Source organism: Mytilus galloprovincialis, chromosome 11 (genome assembly GCF_965363235.1).
Source record: "Mytilus galloprovincialis chromosome 11, xbMytGall1.hap1.1, whole genome shotgun sequence".
NCBI lineage: Eukaryota > Metazoa > Mollusca > Bivalvia > Mytilida > Mytilidae > Mytilus > Mytilus galloprovincialis.
In genome coordinates, this window is record NC_134848.1 from 21232038 (window position 1) to 21253627 (window position 21590).

Sequence of the window (21590 nt, forward strand, 5' to 3'; positions counted from 1 at the left end):
GAATTTTAGAAATCAAACGTCGCTATATTCATAATGCGTCTGGGTGATCGAGACTAGTCATCCAGACGCTCTACTTTGAAAAATAAAGCGGCTGGATGATCGAGACTATGTAAACAGTAGCGAGATTCTACAGGAAATAACATTATTTGATGTGACCTTCAAGATACATTAATAGGCGATATGTTATCCATGTTCGTTTTGGAAAAAAAACAGGTATCTTATTTTTCCATCTATGTTTTGGATAAAGAAAGGCACGAGTATCCATTAAAAAACGCACGGAACAGTTAATTTTAACTGACAAATGTAAAACTTTTTAGTGATTAATGTACATTTCGTCATTTGCCAATTGTTTTTTTTTTTTTTTGGGGGGGGGGGGGGGGGGAGTAAAGATGCTTTGTCAATTGTTTTATGTACTTTCAAAAGTAAATATATCTTTGAATGTAAATTATTCTTCCCTGTCACATTTAAATATATAGGTTGCACCAATGTCTTTGTGTAACAAATAACCTTTAAACTTTCACAAAAAAATCAAGTATATAAAATCTATTTAGTTTTGTTTTATCTGAAAACATATGAAGAGTAGCATAACAAAGATTCTTATCTTAGTATAAGTAACAGTAATTTAGTTATCTAAAACAAGAGGTAGAGCGTTTTAAAATTTTGAATTTTACTGTCCTGAAAAATCATTGTGTACGAGATTTGGTGTTGGAATTGATTGTTCGACCAAACAAAACACAATTGATTAATAAGAACAATACACAGGTCAGGAAAATAAGTTTCTCATAACTGCTTGTGTTTTAAATACGAGCAACGACACACTGATGCTTGCATATGACTAAACTTAAAATTTGTTTATTCGTTTCCCGTGCTTAAATTTTTTACTTGTTTTACCGTCATTTACACCACACATTTCTTTATGATATAGCTTTATTTTCACCCAAATTCAGTTGATTATATATTCGGTGTCATGGTTTGGTTCAGTAGCAGATGCAGATTTAGGCGGGGTAGGGGTTAGGCAGGGTGACTTGTCCCACTTTTTATGTGAAAAAAGGTTGGTCAGATAGGGAAAACTGAAGCATCTGTTATGCGGGAAAGAGGGCGAAAGCACAGACTAAGGCAGTTGCCTCCCCTTTCCCGTTGACGGGTTTATGTGTTGTTGGTTTCTGTTTTACATATCTGTTTTCTATATTAACTACAACAATTTGGGGGACTGTCGTTCGCGTTCTTTCGAGACCTCCTGGTGAATAAAACAAAGATGTCTATATATGTTTATTTCGAGTCCAACCATACAAGTAAATTAATGTTTGGTTCCTTAGGGTTTCCTATTTTAAACCCTAAGAACACGTGCTGGTTGGACTTGTTTTATTCACCAATCAAAATGACTTTTAGAATATTTATTTTTATAAGGACAGTTTCTATTGGTTAGATCTCTTTTTAACTAATTTACATTTTTACATTATTTGGGGTTACTATTTTTAATTACCTAATACTTTGTTTTTACGACCATTAGGGAAATCCGATTATTTAGTTAGAAAGAATTCTAGGTGAACAATAGGAAAGAATTAGATATATTTGCTAAAGGAAATACTTCTAAGAGTTTAAGCTGTCAAACCTTATTTATATCGCTAAGTGTCAAATAAGAAGAATTTCACATCTAAGGCCAACTAAAATTAATTAGTAGATTTTCATCAGTCAGGGGACTTACTGAAATAGGTGATTTTTAAATCACTTATTTGAGTAGCAAAATCGTGGTTTTGTCACAAATTGGAATTTTGTATTTTTTTCAAAATTTTTAACATATAGGTTTAAATAATATCTTTTAATTAGTAAAATTAAAAAAAATATAAACTTTTTGCTTCTTTTAAGTAGAAAGGTTTCTGCCTTTGGTGCTATCATTTAGCTGAAAATTCTATTTTAGTTGAAAAAATGCTATAATAATGGCTTTACATAATGAACTGATACTTTCTTAAAAGATTTTTCCCAGCAGTGGGAGTATTTTTCCTGTGAAGTTCAAGGTTTCATCTTTCAGATTATGTAATAAAATTCTACTGTTCGCGATAAAAATCTCACTGTTCGGGGGTGTTGAAATTAGTAGGGATTATTAAAAGAATGATACTTAAAGAAGTGATTTTTGGGAAGGAAATTGAGGTCTGATACTTAAACAAGTGATTTTTATGTCATTATCCTAGAGTCAGTACAAGGTCATCACCTGAAATGACCTGGTCATCCTAGACAACACAGATGTTGGTTCTGATAAGTTTAGAAACATAATTAGTCCCTGGATCATTAGTATTCTATATTTAAAGCTACAATAAGATTAAATCACTTCTTCTAGTGATTAATTTGTACTACTTAAATAGGTGATTATTAAAGAAAGACAACTCTAACTTCCAACCTTTATGGAAATAATGTTACTTAAATCAGTGATTTAGAAAATCACTTATTTAAGTAAGTCCCCTGACTGTTCATCCAAATTTTTGAAAAAAATGGGGCGGGTGGGAGGATTTTATATTTTAATTTTTATTTCTTATGAAACCCTCTTGTGACTTGTTCTTCATATATGCAAGTGTAATAATAAGCTTTAATATATCATGTATATAGATGTATAAGGAATCGTATATAATTTTTCAAAGGTAAATAAATACCTCTGATTGACAACCACTGTTCCACATGTAATTGCTGCTTTAGAAACCTATTTTTAGTAGACAGCAAAAACATAGAGAAATTATGCTCTCTTCAGTTCGACTACCTTCACCAAATTTAATTGTCTTTCTAAGCTATGTTTTTTTGTCTCCATAAAATGAAACAAATATGCATTGGTATGCAATAAAAGAATTATGAGTACAGAATAAAATGAAAACTCAAACAGTTTTGAAAATAATAGGGTTGGTGTTTTTAAGATTCTTCTTGTAGATGCAAATATGATTAAGATGTAAAACACGAACTTAACAAAAAAGAAGAAGTTGTTTTATGACTCTATTGAGGATACTGGGACAGAAGGTGTTTGCTGTTTGTCAACAAAAAAACAATAGTCATGGGTAAACCTAAGTGTATGTTTGCCGACTTTTTGAACTCATTATACTGTCATAAATCTAACAAGTTCGTGCTTGTGTCAATTTGTTTAATCAAGTTATGTTTTTGTACCAATGTGTTCCAAGTTCTTTCTCTTTGGATATAATTCACAGTCCAAAATTTCTGCCACAAAGTCATTTTATCAATAAAAAATTGTTGTAGACCTGGAGATATAAAGGTAGTCTAACTAGTTGAGTAAGGGAAGATCTTCTTTGGCTCAATTGGTTAGAGCGCTGCCTTTAAATCCCGAGATTGAGGGTTAGAATCCCGCTGGTACCATCCATGGATTTTCACAACAAAATCAACGGTTTTCTAACCACAGAAATTTGTGTCATGCCGCGATTTGCATTCTTAGACACAGCGTATTACTTGTAAACCGATTATTTTATACCCTTCTCGTAATCAATCTCTATTCTCGGTAGATGATTTTGTCATCATAGAATCATTTTAAATTACTCGAAGAAATACGAAAACCGAAGTTTGAAACAGGAAGTTCTGAAGGAATCGAAATTTTTGACGGTTACCGGAAACGGAAATGAACAAAATCCGAAAATCGTAATTTTATGAAAATAAAAAAATTTGGGGCGGGACGATTTCGGAGGGGCGGGCGGGGATGAAAATCTATCAATTAATTTTAATTGGCCTAATACTTATATATTAAAAGTTACATAACATTATACACTTTCTAATTATATTGTTTTATACAAAAAGCTTTATACAAGAATTAGTTATTTTCTACTATTACAAAGAAGATTCACTTAGTTTTATATGAAATATTAAAATTTATTTCTTTAAATATTTTACCTCATTTTACCTTCATTATATATCCCTGTTGTTCAAAGAAATTGCTCCGCAATTTTACAATTGAATTCATTTCTTTTAAAATTTGTTTAAATTTTAAAAACTTTTTTTTTTTAATATTCTCTTTACTGGATTTGACTATTTGACTTTGTGGCTTATGATAAGTTTATATTAGATGTTTTGGTTATAAAGTTGTTATGACCAAGATGACTTATTGCGTTTAAGATATTCTTATTCTTATTTTTCCTATTAATAAAACAATTTTATTCTTTAATATTTTACATTTTTCTATCTCTTCATCTTTATTGTAAGAGCGTTGGTGTTTTGTTTTATTATCATTATTATTATCGTTTCTCTACAACTTATATATGTGGTAAGCCCGCTTTTCTTGGTAGTCTGCTCGAACTCCAAATATACTAGACTAACTAGAGTCATTTCCTCTCTCTGGAGTATGCTCATTTTCCTGGGTACTTTGCTCCGACTCCAGAACTACCGCAAGTCATACCCTCATTTTCTTTTACACTTCTTTAGTCGGATTTGTTGTTTATTTTACAATGGATAGTTTTCTAAAACATTTGATTACAGTTAAGATTTTACACTATGGTTAATGATTTGCTTATGCTAGAATACATTATGTTCGCTATAATCAAGGTTTTACATGATGACTAGCTAGGTCAACACATTTAGCACTAAATTAGGTCTGATCCTGACATCTAATTCTTATGATTAAACTTACATTAAATTCTTACATACGGGAACCTTAAAACATATGTTTCTCAACACTTTATCGTAATCGCTATAGAACCATTAAAAACTTACACAATTAACCAACATTTTTTTCTTTTTTTACACATGCATTTCTCTTTAAATTTCTCTTTATTTATTTCTCTTTTTTTATTCCTTATAGGACATTGTGCCTTACATCGGCATTTTCTGCTTCTTTTTTTATTTTAAGTCTTTAAACGACCAACCTCTCCTTACAGATTTTATTTTTTTATGTACTTTTATCTTTTGAAGGTTAAAGTTTTAGGCATTATTTTACGATTCTCATATAAACAAGGGTATTTCTTCCTACTCTTTTACGTTAAATGAATTTGAATCGCCTTAACGTTAACTTTTCAGATATTACATTTCAATGTTACTCTAAGTTACTTTTATGTATTTTCTATTCAGTAAACTATGAATATTTTACTACTCATCTCATATTTCTTTATTTTCCTTTACAACGTCATTATCATTTTAGTTTCTTATTTGCCACTCACAGTCTTCCAAATTAATTATTGTCGAGCCTGCAACTTTTGTTGCAGAAAGCTCGACATATAGGGATAGTGATCCGGCGGCGGCGGCGGCGGCTACGGCGGCGGCGTTAGCTCACTTCTTAAAAGCTTTATATTTTAGAAGGTGGAAGACCTGGATGCTCCATACTTTGTATATAGATGCTTCATGTTACGAAGTTTCCGTCAGTCACATGTCCAATGTCCTTGACCTCATTTTCATGGTTCAGTGACCACTTGAAGAAAAAGTTCAAATTTTTTGTAATGTTGAATTCTCTCTTATTATAAGTAATAGGATAACTATATTTGATATGTGCGTACCTTGCAAGGTCCTCTTGTCTGTCAGACAGTTTTCACTTGACCTCGACCTCATTTCATGGATCAATGAACAAGGTTAAGTTTTGGTGGTCAAGTCCATATCTCAGATACTATAAGCAATAGGGCTAGTATATTCGGTGTATGGAAGGACTGTAAGGTGTACATGTCCAACTGGCAGGTGTCATCTGACCTTGACCTCATTTTCATGGTTCAGTGGTTATAGTTAAATTTTTGTGTTTTGGTCTGTTTTTCTCATACCATATGCAATAAGTCTACTATATTTGTTGTATGGAATGATTATTAAGTGTACATGTCTAGCGTGCAGATGTCATGTGACCTTGACCTCATTTTCATGGTTCAGTGGTCAAAGTTAAGTTTTTGAGTTTTGGTCTTTTTATCTAATGCTATATGCCATAGGTCAACTATATTTGGTGTATGGAATATTTATGATCTTTATGTCAGTCGAGCAGGTTTTATTTAACTGTGACCTCATTTTCATGGTTCATTGCACAGTGTTAAGTTTTTGTGTTTTGGTCTATTTTTCTTAAACTATAAGTTATGTGTCAACTATATATGTTGTATAGATGCATTGTTAGCTGTACCTGTCTGCCTGGCATGGTTCATCTGACCTGGACCTCTTTTTCAAGGTTCATTGGTCTTTGTTTAGCTATCTTGGTTAATGTTAAGTTTATGTGACAGTTGTAATAAAGCTTAGCTTTATACTTAGGACTATCAACAAAATATCAATGATTAGTATAGAAGGCGAGACATTTCAGCGTGTGCACTCTTGTTTTTCTTTATCAATACTTTTTTATATATTTTTGCACTTGAATATAAAGTAAGTCGTATTCCGTTTATCTCAATTTAGACATTGCTTTTCAAATTTAGCTTTAGCAATGACTCTATTTTCAATTTAACCTAATTTTTACATAGATTTTTTAAAAATTTTACTTCCTTTCTATCCTATATTTTATTTTTTTATTTTACTTACTCGCTGTTTAATCTATTTTAACTTTAACTTAAAACTTATTTGCTATTCGATTTATTTGTAATATTAACTTTAACTGTTACTTGCTATTTAAGAAACATATTCTTTTAACAATAGAACGTATATACAATATATACACAAAGAATGAAACAATATAGTTCATTTTAAATCCCACTGTTCAGAATCAATGTCCAAATTAAGCTCTGTAATGTTCCATATTTCTACGTTCTCCATTCTGCGTACTTCTATCTCCTTTCTCCGTTCTGCATGCCCCATTTCCATTCTGTTTCCTTTCTCCATTTTCCTTTATCGATTCTCCTGTCTCCGTTCTTTGTTCTCCTTTCTCCTTTTTAAATGCTCAATCTCTATTCTCCTGTCTCCTTTCTTCATTTTCCTTTATCGATTCTCCTTTCTCCGTAATTCTTTCTCCGTACTTCTTTCTGCGTTCTTTGTTCTCCTTACTCCTTTCTGCGTTCTTTGTTTTCCTTTCTCCTATAGAATATATATAACGTAATCCTTTTTCTTTTCGTATTTCAAGAACACTAGTCTTCGGGAAACTACTCGCTTTACGGGTACCGTGGATCTCTCCTCTTGCCTCGCCCATTTCTGTTATGCGGGAAAGAGGGGGGAAAGCACAGACTAAGGCAGTTGCCTCCCCTTTCCCGTTGACAGGTTTATGTGTTGTTGGTTTCTGTTTTACATATCTGTTTTCTATATTAACTACAACAATTTGGGGGACTGTTGTTCGCGTTCTTTCGAGACCTCCTGGTGAATAAAACAAAGATGTCTATATATATGTTTATTTCGAGTCCAACCATACGAGTAAATTAATGTTTGGTTCCTTAGGGTTTCCTATTTTAAACCCTAAGAACACGTGCTGGTTGGACTTGTTTTATTCACCAATCAAAATGACTTTTAGAATATTTATTTTTATAAGGACAGTTTCTATTGGTTAGATCTCTTTTTAACTAATTTACATTTTTACATTATTTGGGGTTACTATTTTTAATTACCTAATACTTTGTTTTTACGACCATTAGGGAAATCCGATTAATTAGTTCGAAAGAATTCTAGGTGAACAATAGGAAAGAATTAGATATATTTGCTAAAGGAAATACTTCTAAGAGTTTAAGCTGTCAAACCTTATTTATATCGCTAAGTGTCAAATAAGAAGAATTTCACATCTAATACTTATATATTAAAAGTTACATAACATTATACACTTTCTAATTATATCGTTTTATACAAAAAACTTTATACAAGAATTAGTTATTTTCTACTATTACAAAGAAGATTCACTTAGTTTTATATGAAATATTAAAATTTATTTCTTTAAATATTTTACCTCATTTTACCTTCATTATACATGACTGGAGCAGGTCAACTCTTAGGCAGTCAGGAAAATAGAAACTCAATATGATTTGCTATCAAAAAAAAAAAAAAAAACTACAAAAAACTACAAAAATATCTTTTTTTCATTCAAATGAATGTTTTGTCTTTATTATTTAATTAAACGATGAACGATAATTGAAAATAGATATTTTTGACTTCGATTCAGTTTGTGATCTTGTTTACATTGGTAACATTAACATGATTAAGTAGTTCGGTCAACGTTGTCTATCGAAAAATAAATAACGTCAAGAGCAACTACCACTTCTCTCGACCAATTATATAAACCGTATTCCCTAATATTCGAATAATTTAAGAATTAAACTTGCTTACATCCATTTCATTTGAAAATTGTTTGATAGCATCACAATGTCAACCACATCTCCTTATTTATATATCTTTTAATATTAAAAAAGACACAAATAATTTAGCAGAAAAAAGACGAACTTAAACAACATCTGATGTTGCTACTTAAATTTGGACAGAAATTGTTGTTTTGTTTATTAATATCATATTATTTGTGTTTTATTGTATAAGGTTAAGTAATAATACAATTTTAATTTTAGAATGATTTTGAGAAGCGGGCATTGCAGTAAAACTGAAGAACGATAGGAACTGTCCAATAGAAACCTTTCAATCTGATCATTCAGATTCAGCCAAAACAGAACTGTGAATCATGGATTTTTGTTTGGTTTAAACTTGGTTAACATTCCCTTTATGGGAATAGCCAAAAATATATTCTAAAAATGTCGAAGTCATTTAACCCTAAACAGTTAAAGATAACGGAGTTTGTGAAAATAACGAAAAACAAAGTCACTCGGAAAACAGACGATTCAGCATGACTTCCTTGGTCGTTTCACCTTCTAATACAGGTAAATTATTGATTTAATTTAAATGATATTTCCATTTAATTTGACTCTTTCCTGACAGACTACAAACAACGCCGGAAAAGTACATAGTCGATATCAACAGTAAACATTTTTTTGTGACATATAATTGGCCGTTTCAGAATCTACACACGAGAGCCGTGGTGTAAGGGTTAAGGCATCGGACTACTAACACCAAGGTCCCTGGTTCATCCCCGTTTCAGAGACAAAATTTTAGGGACTAAATTTTCGGCTCTCCCTTGACACCATTTGCGAGTATGTTTTTGAGAAACGATGATAGTCCGTTAGAAGAGGACAATAAATAGCTGTCCCGTGTTGAGAGAGCCATATCTCTTGCACGTAAAAGACACCCTTGTAGATTTCAAAAAAGAGTAGACCTAATGCTGATACAAGGCAGCACTCACACCCTCAAAATGGAAAGAGATTAATATAAGTTTCAATAATTTGTTTTACCAATCCACTATAAATGAATATGTTTAAACTAAAAGCGTACACCAAAACGTTGCAATTGGTTTAAAACGTTCTAAACAATGGACGTTATTTTCATTTTGGTGTACGAAAACAATGAGATTACCAATTGTTCTTTAGATTATGAAAAGGCGAATTGGTGATATGATAATTCAAAATTTTATGAATATAAAATAGCCGAGGTAACACTATATTTAGCTTTGTTGATACAGTTAGCTTTTATGTTTTTTCGTTTCAGGTAGCTTAGTTATCGTCTGTTATCTTTGGATTGTAAATAGCAGAGAACAATTGGTTTAAACCTTTAAATGTGCAAATTTGGAAAAAAAAAATGCCATTCATTTATAGACTTTTTATCTGAATGAAAAAAATTATATCTGTTTTAATCTATTTTTGCTACTGTTTTTATACAGAATATTGTCATTGTTGTCTATATAAAGGAATGTTATGTGACTCTCATACAAGTGAGGGGTTTAGCTGGCTATAAAACTATGTTTAATATGCCATTTTAAAGCATTTTTCGAGGTTTTGATTTTACCATTTGGTGGGGGAATTTCCTCTTTGAACTTTCTTTGTGGTTCGTTTTTATACGACCTCAAAATTTTGTTTTGCGTCGTATAATCCTATCATGTCGTCGTCTGCGTCGTCGTCCGAAGACGCAGTTAGTGTCCAGACAATAACTTTAGTTTAAGTGAATGGATCTCTATAATTTTTTACCAGAAGGTCCAATACCACTAAAGGAATGTTGGGATTGATTTTGGGGGGAGTTTAGGAATTAGGGACCACAAAAGAGATCAAAAAAGCATTTTTGTAGTTTTGAGACAAAAATAACTTGTGTTTAAGTGTATGAATCTCTCTGAAATGGACAAATAAGACAATTTAAAAGCAGTTTAAGGGAGGTAATTCAAATACATTTTAAACACTATGTTGTGTATGTATTTACCTCCCTTACACTACTTATAAATTATGTATAAAGAAATGTCATGGTTTGGACAATTTGGAAAACAAAAAGGGGAGAGGGTCAATAGGCAACAGCATATTGTATTGCACAAAAGCAAAAAAGGGGGTAAACATTTGATTTTTAGAGGTGGGTTTGTGGAGGTCAATTCGCAACAGCAAAGTGTATTGAACAAAAGCAAAAAAGGGGAAAATAACCTTTTTTTGGGGGGGGGGGGATGGGGGAGGTTCAATTTACAACAGCATAGTGAATTGCACAAAAGCAAAACATATATAAATTAAAATCATATAACCAATTCCAAGTTCTTTGACTACAGTTATTCTGTGTCAGAAACCTATAATATGTGTCAAATATTTAATAACAATCCAAATTCAGACCTGTATCAAGCGCGAATATTTTGTTAATTTTTAGCTCACCTGGCCGAAAGGCCAAGTGAGCTTTTCTCATCACTTGGCGTGCGTCGTCGTCGTCCTGCGTTAACTTTTACAAAAATCTTCTCCTCTGAAACTACTGGGCCAAATTTAACCAAACTTGGCCATAATCATCATTGGGGTATCTAGTTTCAAAAATGTGTCCGGTGGCCCAGCCAACCAACCAAGATGGCCGCCATGGCTAAAAATAGAACATGGGGGTAAAGTGCAGATTTTGGCTTATAACTCAAAAACCAAAGCATTTAGAGGAAACCTGACATAATTAAATTGTTCATCAGGTCAAGATCTATCTGCCCTGAAATTTTCAGATGAATAGGACATTCCATTGTTGGGTTGCTGCCCCTGAAATGGTAATTTTAAGGAAATTTTGCTGTTTTTGGTTATTATCTTGAATATTATTATAGATAGAGATAAACTGTAACAGCAATAATGTTCAGCAAAGTAAGATCTACAAATAAGTCAACATGACCAAAATGGTCAGTTGACCACTTTAGGAGTTATTGCCCTTTATAGTCAATTTTTAACCATTTTTCGTAAATCTTAGTAATCTTTTAGAAAAATCTTCTCCTCTGAAACAACAGGGCCAAATTTAACCAAACTTGGCCATATAAATCATCATTGGGGTATCTAGTTAAAAAAATGTGTCCGGTAACTCGGCCAACAAACCAAGATGGCCGCCATGGCTAAAAATAGAACATGGGGGTAAAATGCAGTTTTTGGCTTATAGCTCAAAAACCAAAGCATTAAGAGCAAATCTGACAGGAAGTAAAATTGTTGATCAGGTCACGATCTATCTGCCTTGGAATTTTCAGATGAATCGGTTAATCGGTTGTTAGGTTGCTGCCCCTGAATTGGTAATTTTAAGGAAATTTTGCTGGTTTTTTGTTATCTTGAATATTATTATAGATAGAGATAAACTGTAAACAGCAATAATGTACAGCAAAGTAAGAACTAAAAATAAGTCACTGTAACCAAAATAGTCAATTGACCCCCTAAGGAGTTATTGCCCTTCATAGTCAATTTTTAACAATTTTCTTAAAATTTGAAGATTTTCAATAACATTTTCCACAGAAAGTACTGTTATAGATAGAGATAATTGTAAGCAGCAAGAATGTTTAGTAAAGTAAGATCTACAAACACATCACCATCACCAAAACACAATTTTGTCATGAATCCATCTGTGTCCATTGTTTAATATTCACATAGACCCAGGTGAGCGACACAGGCTCTTTAGAGCCTCTAGTTGTTCCAACTGTTCAGGGTTGGTCCTCTGTGGTCGTATCTAGCTGTGCTTGACGAAGCAATTTATTTTGTATACTTGTTATTTTACTTGTGAACATAAACATGATAAATGTAAATCAGTACATATACAATGGATTGTGTGTAAACACATCAGAAATGGCTGACCTCATGTTATGCTAAAATACAAAAATCTCGACAAGACTACATGTTTAGAACTGTACAGTAATACACAGCCAGTCAGAATAATTCTTGCTTCTTCTTTTTGACATCGAAAAGATATGTTCTTACATGAAGCTGCTAAACTAATATTAAATATTTTACACAATAAATTAACGGAACATTTTTACCCTTTTTGCTCATCTTTTTACAGTTTGGTTGTCCTGACATTTTGTCAAAACATGATTGTTGTTCATATTCATGTTTGATTCTAGAGTCTTTTTCTAAATGATGTTATTCTTTTTCAGATCCAGGTAATTCATTGTCGAAAGAGGAGACACATTTTCTTCGATACTACCTACTTTGTTCGACAATAGCCACGAAATCTGTTGGATTGTATTTCACGAGAAAAGTTCCAGAATCGGATCTAGCATCGCACTTAAATCGTCATATTAAAGATTTAAAACTTAGTCATTGGAAATGTACACCTGATCAATTAGCTGTGCTGTTTCCAGGTAACACATATCAGATATAAACATATTTGATAGAACCTTCAGTTTTATGAACATAAATACCTTTACAAACAAATGAAATGATACCAACCAACTATTTCCTTTTGAAATACAAATAAACCAGTTTGACTGTGCTGAGTATTTTTGTTTTTAAAATAAATACCTAGGTATGACGCTCCTTAAGAATGAAGCCAGATATAGATTTGCTTCCGATAAGAAAACAATAAGCTGAAAAAAACCCATTAAAGTAGCACTAGATACGACATATATAAAAATATAAATATGTATTTTTATTGTTTAAACATTAATGAAAGTGAAATAGTGAAATAATAATTTGATTTTAGCTGCCAGTATGTTTCAATTTTTTCAAAATAAGCTAAGAAACATTGATGATGAATTAGTCACTTGCAAGTGAATAAACCAACAGCATTGAATCCGTATTCATGTGAATTTCAATTTAAAATTAGCTAGAGATTGATAACGCATGAATTGTACGTGTTGGGTTAAGAAAAAGAATGTAAGCATTGAAAGTGAAACAAAGGTAAATAAATCATTTATATTTTACTTCACTTTCCGCAATATGGACAGTCTTAAATCGTAACAATTCAAAATTAGGTGCCTATGATTAACATATGTATCCAATCGAACTTGATGTAAAGGATACAATAGATAAAGTATAGTCCGCTTTTTATCTTGACCTACAACTAAACTTGACAACGATGGTTGGTAAAGAACAAACTTTACGACACAAGAAAATTATTTCAGCCTCTCAATTATGTGCATTTATCATTTATAAGTACATTCCTGTAAAATTTGCATATGGGTTATAACTCCCAGTTGATAGCGTTTTTCCAAAGTCGGGATTTTTTTTCATGATTTCCGTGATAGAAGTAGCTGCGAATAACTTTTGTGAGGGAGCTTTTGAATCAAGGGGTCCAAAAGATGGGCGAAAGGTACCAGAGGGACGGTCAAACTAAAAGATCGAAAATACTCTGACAACGCCGTGGATAAAAATGAAAAAGACAAACAGACAAATAATAGTACACAAGACACAACATAGAAAACTAAAGACTAAGCAACACAAACCCCTACAAAATTCTAGGGGTGATCCCCGGTACTTCGGAAGGGTAAGGAGATCCTGCTCCACATGTGGCACCCGTTGTGTTGCTCTAATGTGTAAGTTTCAAGAACCCTATTACAATTTGTTTGACATTTATAGAATGTCTGTTTCGACATATATATATATCGACAACGGGTATGTTTCAATTGTCGTAACCAGACTTCCGCCCTCTTTTTTTATATGAATTATTGCCGAATCAGACTTATCACCAATATTATTGTTACATAACCAACATGACAGGTGGCAACAACCCCGGTTTACAAGTTTTAATGGGGTAAGTGTCGAACTATGTCTCTTTTTGCTATAGCGTTGTCAGTTTGCCACCAACTAAATGGTTTGAATATATATATATAGCTTTGGTATATTCTATGCCTCTTTCTTTCGATACACAGATATATTTTTCGTCCAATATCTTGGTATTTTTATACGACCGCAAAATTTGAAAAATTTTTCGTCGTATATTGCTATCACGTTGGCGTCGGCGTCGTCGTCGTCGTCGTCGTCGTCGTCGTCGTCCAGCGTCCGAAAACTTTTAGTTTTCGCACTCTAACTTTAGTAAAAGTGAATGGAAATCTATGAAATTTTAACACAAGGTTTATGACCACAAAAGGAAGGTTGGTATTAATTTTGGGAGTTTTGGTCCCAACATTTTAGGAATTAGGGGCCAAAAAGGGCCCAAATAAGCATTTTCTTGGTTTTCGCACTATAACTTTAGTTTAAGTTAATAGAAATCTATGAAATTTTGACACAAGGTTTATGACCACAAAAGAAAGGTTGGGATTGATTATGGGAGTTTTGGTTCCAACAGTTTAGGAATTAGGGGCCAAAAAAGGGCCCAAATAAGCATTATTCTAGGTTTTCGCACAATAACTTTAGTTTAAGTAAATAGAAATCAATGAAATTTAAACACAATGTTTATGACCACAAAAGGAAGGTTGGTATTGATTTTGGGAGTTTTGGTCCTAACAGTTTAGGAATAAGGGGCCCAAAGGGTCCAAAATTGAACTCATCAAAAATTGAATAATTGGGGTTCTTTGATATGCCGAATCTAACTATGTATGTAGATTCTTAACTTTTGGTCCCGTTTTCAAATTGGTCTACATTAAGGTCCAAAGGGTCCAAAATTAAACTTAGTTTGATTTTAACAAAAATTGAATCCTTGGGGTTCTTTGATATGCTTAATTTAAAAATGTACTTAGATTTTTAATTATTGGCCTAGTTTTCAAGTTGGTCCAAATGGGGGTCTAAAATTAAACTTTGTTTGATTTCATCAAAAATTGAATAAATGGGTTCTTTGATATGCAAAATCTAACTGTGTATGTAGATTCTTAATTTTTGGTCCAGTTTTCAAATTGGTCTACATTAAGGTCCAAAGGGTCCAAAATTAAACTAAGTTTGATTTTAACAAAAATTAAATTCTTGGGCTTATTTGATATGCTTTATCTAAATATGTACTTTGATTTTTGATTATGGACCCAGTTTTCAAGTTGGTCCAAATCAGGATTCCATATGAAATATTGTGCAATAGCAAGAAATTTTCAATTGCACAGTATTGCACAATAGCAAGAAATATCTAATTGCACAATATTGTGCAATAGCAATTAATTTTCAATTGGAGTTATCTTTCTTTGTATAGAATAGTAGTTGATAATATATGTTGGAAATTTGCCAGACATGACTATGATGTCATTTTCTATTTTTATTTGCCAATAACTTTATGTAAATGACTTCATTGGAAATTTGCCAATATAAAATGTTGCTGATGAAGCTTTTTTTCCTTATCTTATCTAAAATGTTTTTAGATAATGTATGTTGGACATTTGCCAGACATGACTATGATGTCATTTTCTATTTTTATTTGCCAATAACTTTATGTAAATAACTTCATTGGAAATTTGCCAATATAAAATGTTGCTGATGAAGTTTTTTTTTATTGTTTTATACAATAAACAATGTATATTCACTTTTACTACCAACCAATCTTTACCATTCAGTGATAACAAGCACTTTATTTTACATTTTAATATTTTATGATGTATTTAAGTATTTAAAAGAGTAGTTATTGTTGCAAACTCCATTAGAAATTTGAATTGATATCAGTTTTGGAAAAAGGGAAACGGGGATGTGAAAAAAAAGGGGGGGGGTTAAATTTTTCTCATTTCAGATTTCATAAATAAAAAGAAAATTTCTTCAAACATTTTTTTGAGAGGATTAATATTCAACAGCATAGTGAATTGCTCAAAGGCAAAAAAAAACTTTTAAGTTCATTAGACCACATTCGTTCTGTGTCAGAAACCTATGCTGTGTCATGATCAACTATTTAATTTTAGATTTAAAAAGTTTGAAGAAGAAATCTTTAATTGATTTGTAAAATCTTGACATTTGTTTTGTGTAAAAAAAACCCATGTAATGTCAAAAATTTGATCACAATCCAAATTCAGAGCTGTATCACGCTTGAATGTTTTGTCCATACTTGCCCCAACTGTTCAGGGTTCGACCTCTGCGGTCGTATAAAGCTGCGCCCTGCGGAGCACCTGGTTTTGTAATGTTTTTAAATTAAGTTCGATATTAACCATTAGATCATACATTTAAGAACATGAGTGGAAAATAGTGTAAAAAATAATTGAAAACAAGGCGTCCGATGCACTTTTCTGGATTCACCTTCATCAGGAACGCTCAAAGCCGAAATTGAAATCCGAGGATATATAACATGTTTAAACATTCGATTTTCTAATAGTCACATATGTTACAAGTAAAGTTATCATTTCAGCTCAAACAGGTAATGTAAAGTCCAGCGAGTTCGATTTCTCTCTTCTTTACAAACTCATCAGGAACACTATAACCCCTCCGTCAACACCAACACGTGGCTGGGGTTCCTCTCCATTACCAGGAGACATCACAGAAGAAGACGACATAGAACGGATCAGACATAACAGAAACACATTGGCCCACAACACAAAATTAAAGTTAAACGATTCTGACTTCAAGAATTTGTGGACTGAATTATCCGAGGTATTATACATAACAATAAGACATTCTTTATTTGATTGACTCTCTTACTGTTCATGATGACTTCGTCCCCATGTATTGTAATGGAATATCAGTTTTACAGATGACATCTGATATGTTCCTTATGCCGTAACTACAATCCGTTCCCTTAGTTATGTGACCAACCGAATTATAGTATTTACCGGGTTTGTTATAACATGAGCAACACGATGGGTGCCACATGTGGAGAAGGATCTGCTTACCCTTCCATGGAGCACATGAGATCACCCCCAGGTTTTGGTTTGGTTTGTGTTGCTTAGTCTTACGGTTTTTTTTTGTCTTGTATACTAGTATGTGTCTGTATGTCTTTTTCGTTTTTAGCCATGACGTTGTCAGTTTATTTTCGATCTATGACTTTGAATGACTCTCTGGTATCTTTTGTCGCTCTTGTAATACCATATTATTTACTTAAATACAAGGGAGAAACTTTACTCTTGCATGTGGCTCAGCGGGGAGATACATTAAAACAATTCAGTTATTGAAACCTTAAGACCAATGAATTTCAGTGTTTTGGCAACAGGCTATGATTAAACTCTTACAACCACTTGTAGTTTTTGTGTGCAGAAAGCTGGAGAAAACAATAGACAAGCGATAGAAAAACTGACAATCCTAGTCAATTAAGACTGGATTTACACGGGTGGGGTTCAGACTCACAACCTCACTTTTGACTGTCTAGTGATCACAGTGGTAGAAGTATTTGGACTACTTAGCCACCGAGCCCCCCTCGTTGTTATATAAAAAGAAAGATGTCGCACATAATACATAATGATTAATTTAAAAAAAAAAAGACAATAACAGACTATTTAGTACAATGATTAGAATATATAAATAAACATTACTTGGAGGATTGAAGAGCATATTGTTACCACCTAAAGATATTGTTGAAAATAGGGGTAATACTGTATCATCCACATTGCAATATGTTATTTATATAACATGTTATTATAATATTAAATATTCAATTTATCATAACAATTTACTGTGAATGTTTCGGCAATATGCATACTTCCTTAAATAACACTTTTGTATAGTTTTTGGTGGGGTTAGTCTTAAGTTTTCTATGTTGTGTCATGTATACTATTGTTTGTCTGTTTGTCTTTTTCATTTTTAGCCATGGCGTTGTCACTTTATTTTCGATCTATGAGTTTGACTGTCCCTCTGGTATCTTTCGTCCCTTTTTTGTACAAATGTATAACTGTTATTGCAAGATGCCAATACGTAGTTTTGTCATAAATTATACATCTATAAATGTAAAAAAATAAATAATCACATAATAAAATTTCAGACGTCCAACACTTTTATTGAAACAGTTATGTATATCAAAATGTTCTCTTGCTTTGTTAGTTTGTTATGGATCTTTCTATTTTCAGGCTATTTCCAGATTAAGCTGTAGAGCACTAGATGAGGATGTCAGCAACCTTTCAAAGCGATACTTAGATAAACTATCAAACTCTGAAATATTAGACAATCTTAATAAGATAAAGGGTGAAATAGATATATTGCATCATGGTATGAATGATTTCAAATGCGCCAGAGAAAAATTTGAAAGAAGAATCAGTATAATCGAGGATCAGCATATTCCGCCTAATGTCAGAAGTAATAATTATGTATTATTGTTCTTAAACATCAGAGTGTACCCATGAAAATATGTTCAAAGAACCAAGAAAAAATAATCTAGAATTACAATTGACATCGCATGCATCTTTATTAACACACAATTTATACTTTAAACGACAGTATTGTATTCACTTAAATTCAAAAAAAGGATTCATATCAATCTAGGAATGTTGCTTCAACAAAATATACGTTTAAGAAGGGTTATTACAACTTATTGATTAAATCACTTCCTTGGGTAGTAAAAAGAAAAATCACAAAAATACTGAACTCCGAGGAAAATTCAAAACGGAAAGTCCCTTATCAATTTAGCAAAATCAAAATTTAAAACACGTCAAATGAACGGACAACTCTTATATTCATGAAATCGTACATACATTTTCTAAAGTAGAAAATGATTGATTAAACTTGATTGTATAGCTAGCTCAACCTCTCACTTGTATGACAGTAGCTTAAAATTATATTGACAACGATGTATGAACAAAACAAACAAACATTATAGGTTAAAATGTCACAAAAAAGGGGTACAGCAGTCAACATTGAGTTATAATCTAAATCACTATACTACAACCAAATATGTAAGCAAACATTTACCATTGCACAATAACACAATGAAGGGATTCATAAGTACAGAACCATGTCAAATGTAACAACAACAAAAAAACAACACAAAAAGGCATATAGACACCTTCCCCATTTCCTTTCTCAATTTTATATAGACAAAGCATATACGCAATGATGAAAGACAAACATACAAACATTATCATAGATCAATAACACAATGATGGAATGTATAAGTACAAAACCAGACTAGTAACCAGTAAAAGCAATATTTATAAAGACAAATAAAAGAATACTATAACATGTTATTAGGCGATAAACAACGTCAATACCCAGAATATATACTTCAAGATCATCGTGTATTATTTGTGTAGTTGATACAATTTATCAAATAAGTGTTAATAGTTAGTCATCGAGCTTCCTTACTGGCATTTTTTAAATGAAACATTGCACTTAGGTATTTCAGTTTATGAACGGTGTTTTTGCAAATAAATTATATATTTTACAGATTTTTAGTTTGTGGAAGAAGGTTTTGTTCATTGAACATGATGAATCTGTACTATATTTTTAATATTTCATTTTCAGAAACACATTTAAAACTTCTCAATCTGTGGAAAAAAGATGATGAGTTATTTTATGATGAAACAAATGCGTACAAAGCTACCAAAAACATAGTGCAGTCTTCTTCTGTCGTTGGCCTAGTTGGTGGACCAGGGTGTGGTAAAACTGCTACGGCAAGACATATAGCACTGAAGTATGGTGAACAGGAATGGGAAGTTGTTCCAGCCTTTAAAGTTGAAGACATTTTACATTATGCAGACGTTGAACGTAAACAGATCTTTTTGATAGATGACATATTTGGAATATTTGCTGTAGATATGTCAATGTATAACAATGTAAATAACCTCAGAGAAGGTATAATAACTGCAATGAGTAAAGATTCAGTATTGTTATTTACATGTAGAAAGTCTGTCTTTAAGGAAGCGGTAAAGCTTAAATCATTTGTATTAGAGAATGTGTTAGACCTTGAAAGTACGGACAACACATTAAGCGAAGAAGAAAAAGAAAAAATTCTTACAAATCATTGTAGCCACAAAGGCATAAGCAAACACATATATTGTAATATACCATTAGGGTCGTCAATCATAATGTTCCCATTGCTCTGCAAGATATTTTCTACAAAACACGGAATAGATTGCTCAGTGAAAAGATTTTTTTCGAATCCTTTTGAATGCCTTATCAACGAGCTGGACAAGTTAGAATCAAATTCTCCTCATCAATATTCAGCCCTAGTACTTTGTGTAATCAGTAACAATAAACTATCGATGAAGCAAATGCAAATTGATCATATTGATGGAAGGAAAAAAGATGCATTAAACACGTGTGGAGTTAATATAGGCACCTCAGATAAAGAGATAGAAAACGCACTTTCATATCTGGTGGGTACCTATCTCGTACAAAACGAAAGTAACTTCACTTTCATTCATGATATAATATATGAGATAGTTGCATATCATTATGGAAACAAAAATCCCTTAGTAATTTTAGAATATATGAACAGCAACTTTATATCTAATAAGGTCTCAATCCGCAGAGAAAACAATGTTGATTTGATTACTGATCTATCAATAGTGATAGGTGAAGGTCATTATGAAAACATGGCTGAAAGACTGTATACAGATTTACTGTCTCTTGAATTATTTGATGTTTTTAAGAACCAATCGTTATCATATCTCCCTTTTCTTGAGGTTTTCTGGAAAATATTAAAAAATAAGCCGTACAAAGATTTATGCGCATTACTTTTTCTTCAGGTGAATGCACCAAACATTATGAGTAGATTTTACGATAAAGATGTAAAAATGCAAGACAAATATGAGGAGCAAAGAAGACAGAAATTACTACTGGACATTGTCTTTGGTATGAACGCGAATTGTTCATATCCTATTAGGGTCATAAGTTGGATAATCTATTATGGTCACACATGTCTTTTACAGAACCTTGTCGATTTAATTTTAGAACAAAACGATTCTACCGACATGATCTTTGGATCAGGTATCATAGAGCAGACAAGATTACTTACTCTTGGATGTTACAGTGGTAATCAAGATATGGTCAGACTGGCACTAAAACATGTCAATGCTGATTGTGTAAATAAAACGTCATTGAAGGAGTCTGTATTTGAATATGTTAAGATTTTCAGTGAGCATAGAACATATACACCACTTACTGCCGCTTGTGATTCAGGTCACGTGTCAGTTGTACAATGTCTTCTGACAAACAATGCAAATATAGATGCATGTGATGGTTATCATCGTTTCCCTCTGCTAATTGCATCAAAGAAAGGACATTTAGACATTGTGAAATATTTATTACAGAAAGGAGCCAATGTTCACAAGTATGATGAAGATAACCAGTCCCCATTATACTGGGCATCGTACGGAGGACATTATGACGTTGTCAAATATCTTGGTGATAACGGAGCCAATGTTAACCAATGTGATTTAAAAGGCAAGTCACCATTATATTGGGCATCATATAAAGGTCATTGTGACGTTGTAAAATATCTACTACAGAAAGGCGCTAATGTTAACCAATGTGATGAAAATAGCATTTCTCCATTTTATCGAGCTTCAGAAGGAGGACATTATAACATTGTCAAACATCTAGTACTGAACGGAGCAATTGTTAACCAGTGTAATGGAAATAATAAGACCCCATTAAGTATAGCATCGGAACGAGGCCATTGTGACGTTG

At 32.4% G+C, this 21590-nt stretch overlaps 1 long non-coding RNA gene across 1 annotated transcript; it reads left to right on the top strand.

Moving 5' to 3' along the window:
* Positions 1 to 109: 109 nt before the first annotated feature.
* On the top strand, positions 110 to 21006 carry LOC143051852 (uncharacterized). Its single transcript, XR_012970924.1, has 6 exons — positions 110 to 213; positions 8409 to 8714; positions 12290 to 12496; positions 16384 to 16625; positions 18032 to 18257; positions 19422 to 21006. It is a non-coding gene; the product is annotated as an uncharacterized LOC143051852 (long non-coding RNA).
* Positions 21007 to 21590: the final 584 nt, after the last annotated feature.